This window comes from Dermacentor variabilis, chromosome 6 (genome assembly GCF_050947875.1).
Source record: "Dermacentor variabilis isolate Ectoservices chromosome 6, ASM5094787v1, whole genome shotgun sequence".
Lineage (NCBI taxonomy): Eukaryota > Metazoa > Arthropoda > Arachnida > Ixodida > Ixodidae > Dermacentor > Dermacentor variabilis.
Window position 1 is genome coordinate 84,421,509 of NC_134573.1, and position 13,117 is coordinate 84,434,625.

The 13,117-nt window shown below is 47.0% G+C and overlaps 1 protein-coding gene across 4 annotated transcripts in view; it reads right to left on the minus strand.

Annotated features, from left to right (window-relative positions):
* LOC142584913 (kunitz-type serine protease inhibitor bitisilin-1-like) overlaps window positions 1–13,117 on the minus strand; it is a 64,790-nt gene that overhangs the window by 40,491 nt on the left and 11,182 nt on the right. For 2 of the 4 annotated variants that reach the window (XM_075695262.1, XM_075695261.1), the window contains 2 exons: window positions 12,211–12,275; window positions 11,228–11,294 (listed from right to left, as the gene is read on the minus strand). The gene's annotated coding sequence lies outside the window, so the exon portion shown is untranslated. The remainder of the gene's footprint in view (window positions 1–11,227; window positions 11,295–12,210; window positions 12,276–13,117) is intronic. The other 2 variants (XM_075695260.1, XM_075695259.1) reach the window with 1 other exon arrangement.

Below are 13,117 nucleotides of genomic sequence, written 5' to 3' on the forward strand. Positions count from 1 at the left end.
ACACATGCGCGAACAATACTTATCTTGTCCACGCATCACGTCACCAGATCACCTGCATATCATCCGCTATAGGCTCCTGGCACTTGCCAGGTTACGTTGCGGTTATTTCAGCTTCCTAAAGGGCCTGCCGATACCAGTTGGTTCGGTGACTTGCGCTTGTTATGCCTGTATTTCATTCCGGAGAAAAGGTTCTTCACCAACGAGGAAGCAGCTTGAGACTTTTATCCTCGGTTGCTCGTCTTTTCGAAGCCATAGAGCTGAGGATGAAACCAGTGCTGCCTTAGGTAGTTGACAGCGCCTATATGTCACTTAATGCCTGTTTAGCTACCAAGAGCTAACCAGCAAAATCAGCAGCATAATCAAGGTGCTTGAGAGCGCCTGCATGTCGCTTCGTTGTCGGTTCAACCCCTGGGAGCCTATAACGGAACCAGCACCTGAGGACGTGTGTGTGTGTCTGAGAGCGCTTGTGTTTATTACAGCCCGTTCGTGTTTTCACATCGCTTAATCAATTCCGAAGTTTTCCAAGTTTCACGATGAATGAGTCACTAGAAGGGACGTTCACCACATCTCAGCGCACGGTGGTAGCAGGCTCACATTCCTGTCGCCATTGGCATTCAGGGAAACGTGTGCATCGACCCCGGAGTTAGACACAAGAGAATTTCTCCGTTCCTGTTGCTAACAAGATTACAATTAATAATTGGGGCAGTATGGGGAACATAGGAAAATAATTTTATTTAAGCGGGCAGCACCACGCTCTGAGGAGCTTTTTTATTGTGAGCCTCTAAATGTAAATCTGAATGTATATTTGCATAAATTCTGATTCTCTCGTCGGTCGGACGTCGCTCTGGACTTTTCTTTCACGCAACACCTGCTATAGCACAAGTCATGAGGCCTTCGTGGCTGCTCGCACCCGAAATTCCGCAATAGTGACTGGCAGCCCACGGAATCGCCTGGCATTGGCTACAGTGGTGTGGTGAGTGCATGCTGCGTGCCTGCTTCTTTATTCGACAAGCTCATTAGCGCAGAAATTCGGTAGTGGTGCTAAGCATTGCTTGTGATTTTGTCTCGGAGACCAATAAAGCGAGTTTCGCGTTCTGAATTGCTTGTAAGGAAGAAACACAGTGCGCATGGTAGAGACAGATAAGATTGACATTCAAGAACCCCTCGAGATTTCTGAGCAGAGGGGTATTTTTGTTGACCCGTTGAAAGTAAAAAAAAAAGAACTATTACAAGTTTTGCACTATGATAAAGTCAGTTTTGAGGAGTTCGGTGGGGCTAGCAAAACAACTTAAAAAAGGAATGTGTGCGACCAGCGAGAAATTTTGCATTCTCCTGATGGAAGCGATAAAAAGGAGCTAGGTAGATCCTGAGGTTGTCTATTCATATCGCCAGGTCCCTCTAGCACAGACAGATGCTAGTAAAGAATACGGTGTACTGGAAGGGAATTTAGGGTACTTTAGGAATCGATCATATTTAGTTAGGGTACTTTATTTTTAAAGGCAGGGTAATATTTAAAAGCAAATGAGATTTCCATGACCAAATTTGAAGTGAAGGATCTCCTTCAAACTTGCGAAGAGTCGGGCATTTTCACTGGCATTGCAAAAACAAGGAAAACAGTTTTTGACGTCATGCAGGTCGAAGAGGGGAATGTCGAGGAAGCTTGTGAGGCTTGGCAGGTGATGGCGGAAAGCAAGCAAAAAAATCGAACTGCGCGTGAGGTGCGATCGAGACGCTGAGTGACTCGAGCTAGAGAAGCTAGTGCAACATAAAGGAGCACCAGACGCCACCAGCTTGATTATCCACCCCCTCAACAATACCTGCACGACGAGTACCCCGCATAAAGCTGACGCGCTACGCCTGGTCGCCATCCAACAACTATCAATTCGAACTCAAGTCTGCGCCGTCACCGCCTACATCGCCCCCCCCCCCCCACCGGATGGTAGAGTAAGAGGAGTGATCACTAACGCCTACTGGGAAGAAACCCCAGCACAGATTCTGGACGACCTCATCAGTGGCAACCATAGCGTCCCCATCATTGATGCACGCCGCATGGGACGGACTCGTTCGATCCTTATCACCTTCCAGACGGGTCTGGTGCCCCGAACCATCTCCTACGGAGGCGGACTCCATATTTGCAGTTTATACAGAGGACACCTGGACGCTTGCACAAACTGTAGAAAACCAGGGCATCGCGCGGATGTGTGTACCCTTCAGCGTACGCACAATTGTTCAAGATGCGGTATCCCGAGCCCCCGAGAGGACAGCCCGACATGCACCCCAGCCTGCATACTCTGTGGAGGCGCCCACATGACCGGTACTAAAGGCTGCAAAGTGAGGGGACGCCGCTCACCGCCCGCGTCACGACAACAGCACATCTCCCGCGCACCGGAACGAGACGCGGACCGCTCCAGCGTCCGTCGCTCCAGCGCTTCTCGCTCATCGTCTTCTACTTTTAAAGTAGGCGTCGTGGCTGCTGTTTGTATTGTACAGGTCAGTATACGGGTCTTCCACTCCTTTCACCATATCTTCGAAATTGCTGATGATATTGCCCTGCTTATCCTTGAGTGCATACATCTTGGCTTGTCCTATGTCAAGTTTTCTTCTCACTTATTTCATGCTGCTTCCTCAGTCTTTCTTACGTTATAATTTCTGATATCTTTATTTTCTTCTTGTTGATAAGTTTTGACAGTTGCGCGAATTCTATATTATCTCTCGAGTTAAACTGTTTCATTCTTTGTCGTTTCTTTATTAGGTCATTCGTTGCTTGGGAGAACTTACCAATCGGTTGCCTTGCTTGTATATATATTGTGAATACAATCTCTATACTCCCAACATCGCCGTAATATATTGGTGTAGGTGTGGGATACCACAGGTGTAAACGGAACTCCACAGTAGACGTCACATCACCGTCGTCATCATGAATGACGGTGAGCACGCGGGGTCAACGTCGTTGCCGCCTCCAACGTCACCGTCGCCAGCTACGTCGCTGTCACCTTTGGTTGTGGTTGTGCAGCCCAAGGACCCCGGAAATTTCTGCCGGACCGATGGCACCGACGTTGAAGAGTGGGTGGCTATGTACGAACGCGTGAGTGGAATCAACAGATGGGACGCTAAGCTTATGCAAGCTAGCCTGTTGTTCTACCTAATAGGCACGGCAAAGGCGTGGTTCAAAAACCACGAAGAGGAGCTAACCAGCCGGGACCAATGCAAACAGAAGTTACCATAGTTGTTTGGCAAATCAGCCAGCCGTAATATCGCCGCAAAGCAGGAACTGGCCTCCCGTGCCTAATTCCACACGGAGTCCTAGGTCTCTGCTACGACGTGCTGGCGCTTTGTCGTAAAGCCCATGACGACATGACAGAAGGTGAGAAGGTCGAGCGCGTGCTGAAGGGAATTGCTGACGACGCTTTTAATGTCCTCATGTGCAAAAGCTGCTCTACAGTCGACGCTATCATCAAAGAGCGCCGATAATTCAAGCAGGTCAAATGCCGACGCGTCCTGCAACCATTTGCGAGACTTCCCAACACTGCCGCAACGTTGACGTGTGAAGATAAATCCGCACAGCAGCATGCATCGCCATCAGAGGACGTGGTGCTAATCGTTCGGCGTGAACTGGACGCGATGGTGTCCGCAGCTTTCTGTTCGCGTAGTCCCAATGCTACCCCTTTTTCAGTTCCCCTCGTACAAGCTTTCGTTCGCCAGGAACGTGAATACATTGGTCTACAATCTGTCTGTGTTGTCGTCAACCCCAGAGCCAATGAACGCCCTTGTACCATTCTTGCTCCACCCCGACGCTTATCTCCGCGTTATCGCAACCCTACTGAGTGCAGAACTGCGGACGACCAGCCAATATGTTTCACCTGTCACCGCAGTGGTCATGTCGCCCCATACTGCCGGAACTCGTGGCCCTCAACACCTCGCACGCCGACCAACCTGAGCCATTTTGATGAAAATGCCCGCAATGTTTCACCCACCCCCTAGTCTAACAGTGTCGACAACTCTTCTTGGAACACAGTCGCTCACTCTCGCCGCGCGGACACCAGTCTCGTTCAGCGCAGATAGGTCGCCCATCTTCCCGTTCGGGGCAGACACGTTCGCGTCCACTGTGGCTTTCGGCCACACCCTTTCGGAAAACTAAGAAATGCAGCCCTCGGAGGTGGGCTGCGTTGCCTACTATTGTAGCAAATCCTGTGTCTGTGTCTACAAAGAGAAGTGTCGTTGATGTTAAAATAGATGGCGTACCTGTGCAAGCGCTCATCGACACTGTCGCCCACTGTTATCGACAACTGCCCTCACGACGCTATCCTTGGATTGGACTTTTTATCGAATCATTCTTCTCTCATCGACTGCTCAACCGGCGTTCTTCAGTTGGAACTGCCTCAACTCGCCGATGCTACGGGCACCCTCCCCACCGCACTTGTGTTCGCTTGAAGATGTGCGTCTGTCACCCGAGGCAGTCACTTAAGTAGCTTTGACCGCAGCGCCACGGGTTACTGACAGTGAATATGTGCTTCGCCCCATCGCCGACTTGCTTGACGCGAGTGTGGTTTGATGTAAGGAGGCATAGTCGTTACAACAGGGGCATTTGTACGAGCATAGTGTAGTAAGGTTTATATATGCATGTACAGCGGTCTGCTTAAATGGAGGTATGTGTTGGTTTGTAATTGTCACTATGCTATGGCGTCTTGGTGTGAGAGCGTCTTGTGTGGAGGTGGGTGTTGTCGTCGGTTCAACGTGTGCCGTTGTAGTACGGCGTTGTATTGTAAAGGTACGGGCTCTTTAGATTCGGCCGAATCCCTCTCCTGCTGCGCCCGGGAGGCATGAGCTCGGGCTACAGCGTGCGCACGCTGATTTCCATGGAGGGACTCGTGTACTGGAGTCCATACTATTAGAACGTCCGGCAATTCGGAAGCTTGTTAGAGGAATCTGTGGGAAATGGAAGATATTCTGCCTCTCGCGTAGCTACGGCAAGCTGTCTGGGAGTCAGTAATAATTGTGACGTGCACGTTCGTTAGACTAGAGGTGATGACCAAGGCGATGATTGTCTCCTACCTTTCGAGGGCGTTGGCCGCGCGGACCGTCATCGAGACCACCTCTCGAAGGTTATCGCCGCCAACGATGATCGTCATGGCTGCATTTTTTTTGGCGCACTGCGTGGCATGGCGTATATTGAAGAGTAAAGGCTGCCGTACACTGTCCGGAGTGTCTTCGCGCGAGCTTGGGGACCACCGGCATGCTGTTCCGGGTGCATGTTCCTGGGGATGTGGACTACCTTGATGTGCTTCGAGTTGTTCAGGGCCAGAGAGATTGCTTGCTCTTGGCTTTTGCTCTGCGTGGTGTAGCCAAGGCGTGCTAAGACCGTTCTTCCTTTTGGTGTGAAGTCTAGGCGTTCTCGTTGGTTTGTCAGGTGGGCGTCTATTATTTCTCTTATTGTGTTACGAACTGCTAGGGCTTCGAGCTTGAGTGTGGCGGTTCCCGGTGGGAGGCCGAGCGCTTGCTTGTATGCTTTCCGAAGAAGTGTGTCTACTTTATCTTTCTCTTTGGGAGTAAGAGGCAGGTATGGTACAACGTAGCGGGAGCTTGTAGGGTAGCTTGAACGGGAAAGTCAGGCGCTTAGGCATTGCTTCATCTCCAAACAATTAGGGCAGGAGAGCTCGCCCTTAATTTCCTCGTCAGTTTTGAACGAGTGTGTTAGAAAGAGGATGTGAGCCGGCAGTTGCCCAAGAGATAAGTAGTGCTGCTGCCATCTAATGTGACGCGTGTTCTGAAGCGCTTGTCCTATGGGAAAGCGCGATATTATGACAGGGTCAACAAGGCTTTGTTGAAGCACTTTGATGTTACAGGTAAGGCCGAATGCGAAGGCTGGGATGACAGAGAAAAAGACGAGCCTGCCGAAGGTAAAGCTGGCATTTAGGTGGCTAGTTTAAAGATCGTTGTAAAAGATGCGATGGCAGTGACACACACTAACGGAGGCTTTTCCGCTAGAAACATATGGCGCTCTACACAAGTGTGCACGCCAGCGGCAGTTTCGGCCAGCTGGTGGAGAAAGTTGCTTATTTATTTTCAAATAGGTCAGCGCTGATGCTCAAGGAGTAAGAGAGCATCTTTCCCATGGTTTAGTTTTCAGGACGCTAACCTATTCGAAAGCATGTGAGGTGACTCAGTAACTGATAGGTCTGTGCCCTAATGAGCAACGGTTAAAGAATCAAGTACAGATTCCGAGGTAGCTTCGAGAGAGACGAGCCAAACGCGCGGGTAACCGACAGCGAGCTGGAGACAATTATTGAAGAGAGCGGAAGTATTCCCGCGTTAGAATGAGTTGCCGATTGCGAAAGCCAAGACGATAGTGACAAAGCCGAAACTCTCAAGAATAAAGCTAACATTGGTATGGCTATATCACATCGCACTGAAGAAGCTGTGGTGTTAGTAGCGCAAACAGAGAGGAAATTTAACGTTGTTTCTCCCGCTTTAGAGGTACATAGGCCAACTTTGAAGGTCAGCAGGAAGTTTGGAGTGCTGTCGATATCAGTGATAAAGCTGGGTCACCTGAAGGGAGACATCACGACAAGCATACTTCCTGAAAAAATGTTAAATCTGGTCATGTTCTGTTATAAAGACAGACACATTGTGAACCCCAATAGGCTGTGCGAAGCATGTCAAACAAAAGATGCAGGCGCATACCAAGAAAGGTGCACTCGGGCGAGACGAAAAACGCCAAGCTCAGAGATGGAGCTCTGGGCGTGGAAAATCCGAGCATGAAATATGCGATGATCTGGTGGTTGACGAGATTTGAAACCGGCGTGACACGCGATGGAAACGAAATAATTTTGAGGAAATCCCGATGAATGTCTGTGATGCCGCCTGACCACATCGCAGACCGCGCACTGTAAGTTGAGAAACACGGTGAAGCGTACGATAAGCTGTTACAGTGGCTGATTACTCGCTGGGGTAAAGAAAGGTGACTACGTAGTAAACAATGGGACAAAACGTGCGCGGTTCTGGAAAGGTTCATATGAGCACTCTCCCAATATTTGAAGGTTTCTGGTCGAAAGTATCAGTTACGAGGTGCTGCAAGCGAGTTAATGACTTTTGCCATCTTCGCGACCTCACCTCCCGGCGACACCAGAGTGCACGGATCCCTCGAGCTCATCTGGAAGACGAAGGTGCATTCGGGTCTTGCGAATAAAGAAGTCGTAAAGACGTGTTGCAAGGTAATTTCTTTGCATTGATTTCGGATGCGTTCTGAACGTTTGAGAGGCGTAAGGAATACCGCATTTCTTTAGGATTGATAGCCTTTTCAGCTCAAGTTATAAGCGCTATTTCATGTGGAATATTTACGGGATGAGAGGTGTAGTCTTGGAACGTAGGCTGTGTCATTGTTGCATATAATCTGGGAGGTTAGCGCGTTTTTACGAGTGTTGATGAGTTGATCAGTTCCGCTTTAGGGCCAGTTCATAACGAGACAAGCTTTGTTCGATTTCAGTGCAATTATTTTTGGACGCGCGTTGGAATCAGTGTTGGGGCTTACGTTTTCTACCTTTCATTTCTGTCGGGTTATTTTTTCAATGACTCGATCGTTAGGATCCTCTTGTTATGAGTAGACCACTTGGTCTCTTCTGTTTATGGTAGACAGAAATTTTGAATCATTCTGATGTTTGTTTTTGGTCTCGTGGTGCAATATATTGAGAAAATAATTGAAAAAAATTATTCCTAGGCTTTTGCTCTTACTAAACCAGTTGTCACGGTTTAGTAACATTACACCATTGTTTAGTGGAAATCTATGCTCGTCACTGTCACTAGGTGTGCGCTGAACGCGTAACGAAGGGAGGTTGTAGTAAACTCTGGCATTCAACTATGATCGGCCCTGCAGCGACGAGTAGTGGCTTAACGATGGCAAATGGAACGGTCGTCGTCCTTTCTTGCAGCAAGGTAGTCGACGTTGCCACGAGGCTGTTCGGCTTGCTGTGGACGCGGCGCGTATATGAAGAATCCTCGCAGTCCCATTTCGCGGCATGGCCATAAGCGGTAAGCATGGCCCCCTTCTCCGAATGATAGCACAGTGGGCGCTGGTCGGGCGCACGGCCATAGGTCTTTCTTGATGTTTCTTGGGGCACCGACAGGCGGACGAGGAGAGGAAACGTGACAGCGGGGGGCAGTGGCGTAGCTTATCATTTCTTGAAGAGGTTGCAGTGGTTTAGGCTGCAGTTCTGGTACTCCTAGGGACTGCTCAAGCTCTTGGATGACGATGTCAAAAAGATAAGCAACCTGGAGCGGCAACGCTGAAAACACGCACCTTTCGTAGTTTTCCCGCACTACGGCCCTGACGGTCTCGCAAAGCTCCTCGGAGCCAAATGCATGGACTAGTGCTCAGTCTGGCATCGAGCCGCGACTGTATAGTTGGGCACGCATTTTTATCCTTCTCTCAATCGTTGTCGACTTTGTCAGAATTTCCGATAGGGGTCTTCGGCGGCTTCCGCATAAGTCTGGCGAAGAGTTTTTGCTCGACGTCGCGCATGAGGAAAACAATTGTCTTCTCAGACATGTGAGGGTGTGCGTGGCGGAAAAGAAGGGCCATCTTTTCGGTAATGATGCCGATGTTCTCATTAAGTACGTACATTCGGCTTGCTGGCACGGCTCCACCCTTTTCCCTCGTAGGACGTTCGTAAAGGTCTGTTGGACGCTGCTGCGAAACAGATCCCATGTGGCCAGGCTTGGCTCTCGATCCTCAAACTAAGTCCGAGCAGCGTGGTCCAAAGAGAAATAGCATGGCGCAACTTGTCGTCGCAGTTGCATTCCACTTTCGCGTGTCTGAAGCCAGGTTTCCGGGTCTTCAGCCAATTATCTGCGGGAAATCTGTGGCTCGCTTAGTTGCTGCAGTCGGATAGGCGACACTGGTGCTGTTATAGTGTCTGTAGGCTTGGCCGGGCTTGATCTTTCTGGTAATCTCGGGTTAAAAACCGCGCTCTGGCCGCTCTGTTTGCAGCAACCGGCTAGCTCGCGGGTTCGTGGCGACCTTGACGTTGTTTTCACGGTTTGCAGGGCGCGTCAAGTACATAATAATGCATCTCGACCACATGCTACGTTGTAGTGACGTTTAAGAACAAGGCAGTAGCATAAATGTGACTGAAGAAACTAACTCTTTATTCTGTGAACTTCTTCCAAGAGGAACAAGTAGCACTGAAGCACAACGATGGCTGCGAGCATAGAAATCGATCGTCGAAAAACTGATTTACGTGTTAGTCGTGTCGGCCTTTGCATATAGCTCGTCGTAGATTCAAGCGCAATCGCTGGTGCTCGCGTTGGTTGCAGAATGTACAACGCTATTCGCGTCGCTAATGAAATCTGATGAGGCAAATATTATTTCACTGTAGAATTGGGGAGAACTTTCGTGAAAGATTCGGTATAGAAAGGTGCGTCTAGTATCTAGCGATTACTTTCTGACAGCGGTGAACTAGCGGAATGTTGCCTCCAGCAAAACACAAACAATCTACATGTGTCACTATCGGCATAGACGTAAAGCTGCAAGAGCCGCAATTGTAGATTGCACGGAATGCGTCATATGGCTTGTGGACGAAGAAGGAGATTATCAGACTTCCGGTGGGAGAAAGAGGAATAAAAAGAAGGGAGTAGGTCTAAAGAATATTTGAATAATACGCGGTACAAGAAATGTTTCGGGAAATTTAGTTCAAGTGCTTAGCTTGTTTCAGATGAGTACGTTAAGGTTCAGCAAATATTCTGGCCATGAAAGGACGAATAAAAAAGGCAAATTACTATTATAAGGTGCACGCAGAGTGCAGGCTTAATAGCGATTAGAAAGTTTATCATTGGGTCAATCTAGAAAGAACATATCTTTAAGACGATGTGCATCGTGTGAGCGAAGGAAGCATTGTGAGCAGCACCACGAGAGGAAAACCACATCAATCAAAAGAATGTGCGCTGAGGCACGCATTAAAAAGAGCATCCTTAGGTTACTATAAGTCATTCAGAAAAATAAAAAGAAAAGGAAAAACACGAAAGGGTAGAAAACGAAAAGATGGAACTAGAACCACTGTCGCTAAGCATTTCTCATTGTGGGATAAATGCTTATTCGAATACGAACTAAAAAAAAGGAAGAATGGAATGCTTGTATAGAAATCTACTAAAGCCACGTTAAGAGAATCAATTATTGTCTGCTAGCGTTGTCGTGGGGCCCACCAGAACTGACTGAACTAATGTACTCTAAAGGACAAAGCAGGAGAAGGAAACTTCCATGAAAACAAAGGAGAGAGCAGCGTGGAGAACGTGTCTCTAGCTTGTTGCAAAGTGGGAGATATAGACGAAGGTAGAGGCCGATGGCAGGTGACTATGATATAGTGTAGTGAGCGGCATGTGCATGTTTCCCCATACGCGTATGTTCACGTTAGGTGCACTACACGCAGGAGTAATTGTGTCCACAGAAAACATCATCGCCCAGTCACATTCCGTTCAGTGTTCTCGTCATAGAGATCTGAGAGACGAACGTCTAAGCCAGTCTAGAAAGAGCAAGTACCGGAGGGATTTTATGGCGCATTCGGCATAGCCAGCTCGTCTATAAAAATGTTTCTTACGAAAAAAAAAAGCGTTTCTTGCGAGAAGCGGCAGGAGTCAACACGGTCAACACTAAATTTAGGTGTTCTTGGTTCGGCGGCATATTTGGGCATATGCGAAGTATATGGCCTACTGCCTTGGGAGTGTGCCCGACGCTACAATCCCGTTCCTGTCCAAATTTGTGATGGTATCCACGAGTGTATGGCGCAATGAGCCGTAGTCGATGTAGAAGTGTTCCCTGGCCTCTCCGCAGTCGAAGTGGAAGCTGGAATTTAAAGCAGCGTCAAGTATATGGAGGTGCTCTTGCCGATTCGCTCGACTTTTATGTGTTGCCTTTTAGTCGATCTTTTGCTCACAATTTTGCCTCTGAAAACCATATAGAAATTTGAAATACAATGAGTATAGAAAAGCAAGCAGTAGCTTGTAACCAAATCAAGCAAGTAAATGCTAGAGTATGGCATTAGAAACTTAGCTTCCCTAGTCGGAACAAATGTTGAAGTTGTCAGTGTTGTGTTAAACCAAGTGACGGCTATTACATACAGAAGTTGTGACGTTGGAAATAGCTTACAGTGTTCCAATCTAGATTTTTTATACCTGGTTGATGACCTTTAGGAGGATTGGGCAGCGTAAGGACATAAAATAACCAACATTTTTTACTTACAAACTCAGGTCAACAATTTCAGCGCCCTTGCACCGGCTTGACAAATTTCTTGCAAAAATATAGAGGCCTATAATTGCAAAGATGGCTTTATTTAAAGATAAAGAACACATCTTGTTGCGTGGGCCAGAACTTTAGGAAACATCATTTTCTATCTAAAAACATATTTGGCTGGCAACTTGGCAGGACAGAAGGAACTTCATCAAATTTAATCCAACTTAGAATAAAACTATTACGTTATTGGTAGACAGGCTTCGCATCAACTCCGAAACGTGCGTATATGATAGCGTCGCTAACGGAGTCATCGCGATGAAACTATATCTATGCCTTGACAAACGTGCGAGCAATCACGTAACAGCAAAAACAGTGAAAGCGTTCCACCATCACAGCTGTTATTCGGTAACACACATAGCTTTATGTACAAGCGCTATGACATTTCAAGTTTTCTTGGTGATAGTAATTCTGATGTTATCGCTTTCGCTAAGACTTGGCTACATCCTGCTATGTCTGACAACGAAATGTATGACTTCAGAAGTATGTACATTAGATATAGTCTCACTTGCGAATGGGGAAGCGGTGCTTGCTTAAAATTAAGGAACGTCTTACGGTAATCGCAGTCGACACTGGTGCTGATAATAAAAATGTCTGGGTTGCCTGCAAACTATTTTTCATGAAGATATTGATCGGCTGTTGATACCATCTACCAGATTTGGCTAGCTCTTTTACTAATGGATCACGCATTAGGATAGGCAAGGCTGACATGTATTTGGCAACTTAAATTTTTTATTAACTTGGGCCAAGTTATCATATACACGTAAGATATCAACTGTGTTCATCAACCTGACCCTTGACTACAATCACTTTCAGTGTATCGCAGCCAACCGCTGACTACAACAGAGTAGACATAATGGTTGCAACAGCCCCTGCAACAGTACCTCACATGAATATTTGGATGAAATTAGTGATAATAATTTACTTCAACTCACCTTTAGTGCTCCTTCTCCTGTTGCTGATGTGTCACGGAAACAATTTCGTGACTCAAAAACAATACCTGTAAAAAACATTGTCATCACCCCTGAACTAGAAACTTTCTCCGAGAATCAGCTGCTACTGGTGTTTACAAACGCTCAGTCGAAGTTGAATAGTATTCAGTACTGGGTACTATTCGAACAGTAAGTGTCTGCGTTACCGCATAAGCACACTTCCCGCATTAAAATTTGCATTAAAAAATCTGATTCTTAGTTTACAAAGACTTTTCAGCTCATGAAGAAGAAAAATGTCTTTGCAGGAACACTATGCAGGTAAGCACGCCTTCATCGTGGCATAACTACAAAGCCTACCTTAAATCGTATTACATTATTCTATGTGCCGCAAAAGATAAGTACTTTTCATGCGATCTACGACAGGCTAGGCTAGAACAATTTTGCAAAGTTTTGGAAAACAATAAGCTCTAGGCTAGAGAGCAACCGTGCTTTGTTACACTACAATAAGGAAGGCTATCTTTCTGACAGGAAATGCTCAATTGCCTTCAAATACTTTTTCACATCCGCAGTCACAAAAGGAGGAAGCTCAGACATATACTCTGTTCCAGATTTTGACTATGAATACATGGCGCCAATGAACATGATGGTCGAGGGGGTAGCTTCGCTCATAAATTGCCTTAAAATATTTTCTCCTTGTATCGTCAATAAAATCAACTTTATTAAAGAGCACCTACTTAAATTTCGCGCATAATTTTCTCATATCTTCTGGCAATCCTTATCGTCTGGTATGTTGACTTACGACTTGAAAATAAGAAAAGTTGTACCGATTTACAGAAGTAGAAGTAAAAACTCGTGTGCATATTACATGCCAATCTCGCTTACTTGCATTGGTGGCAAAGTACTAGACCAT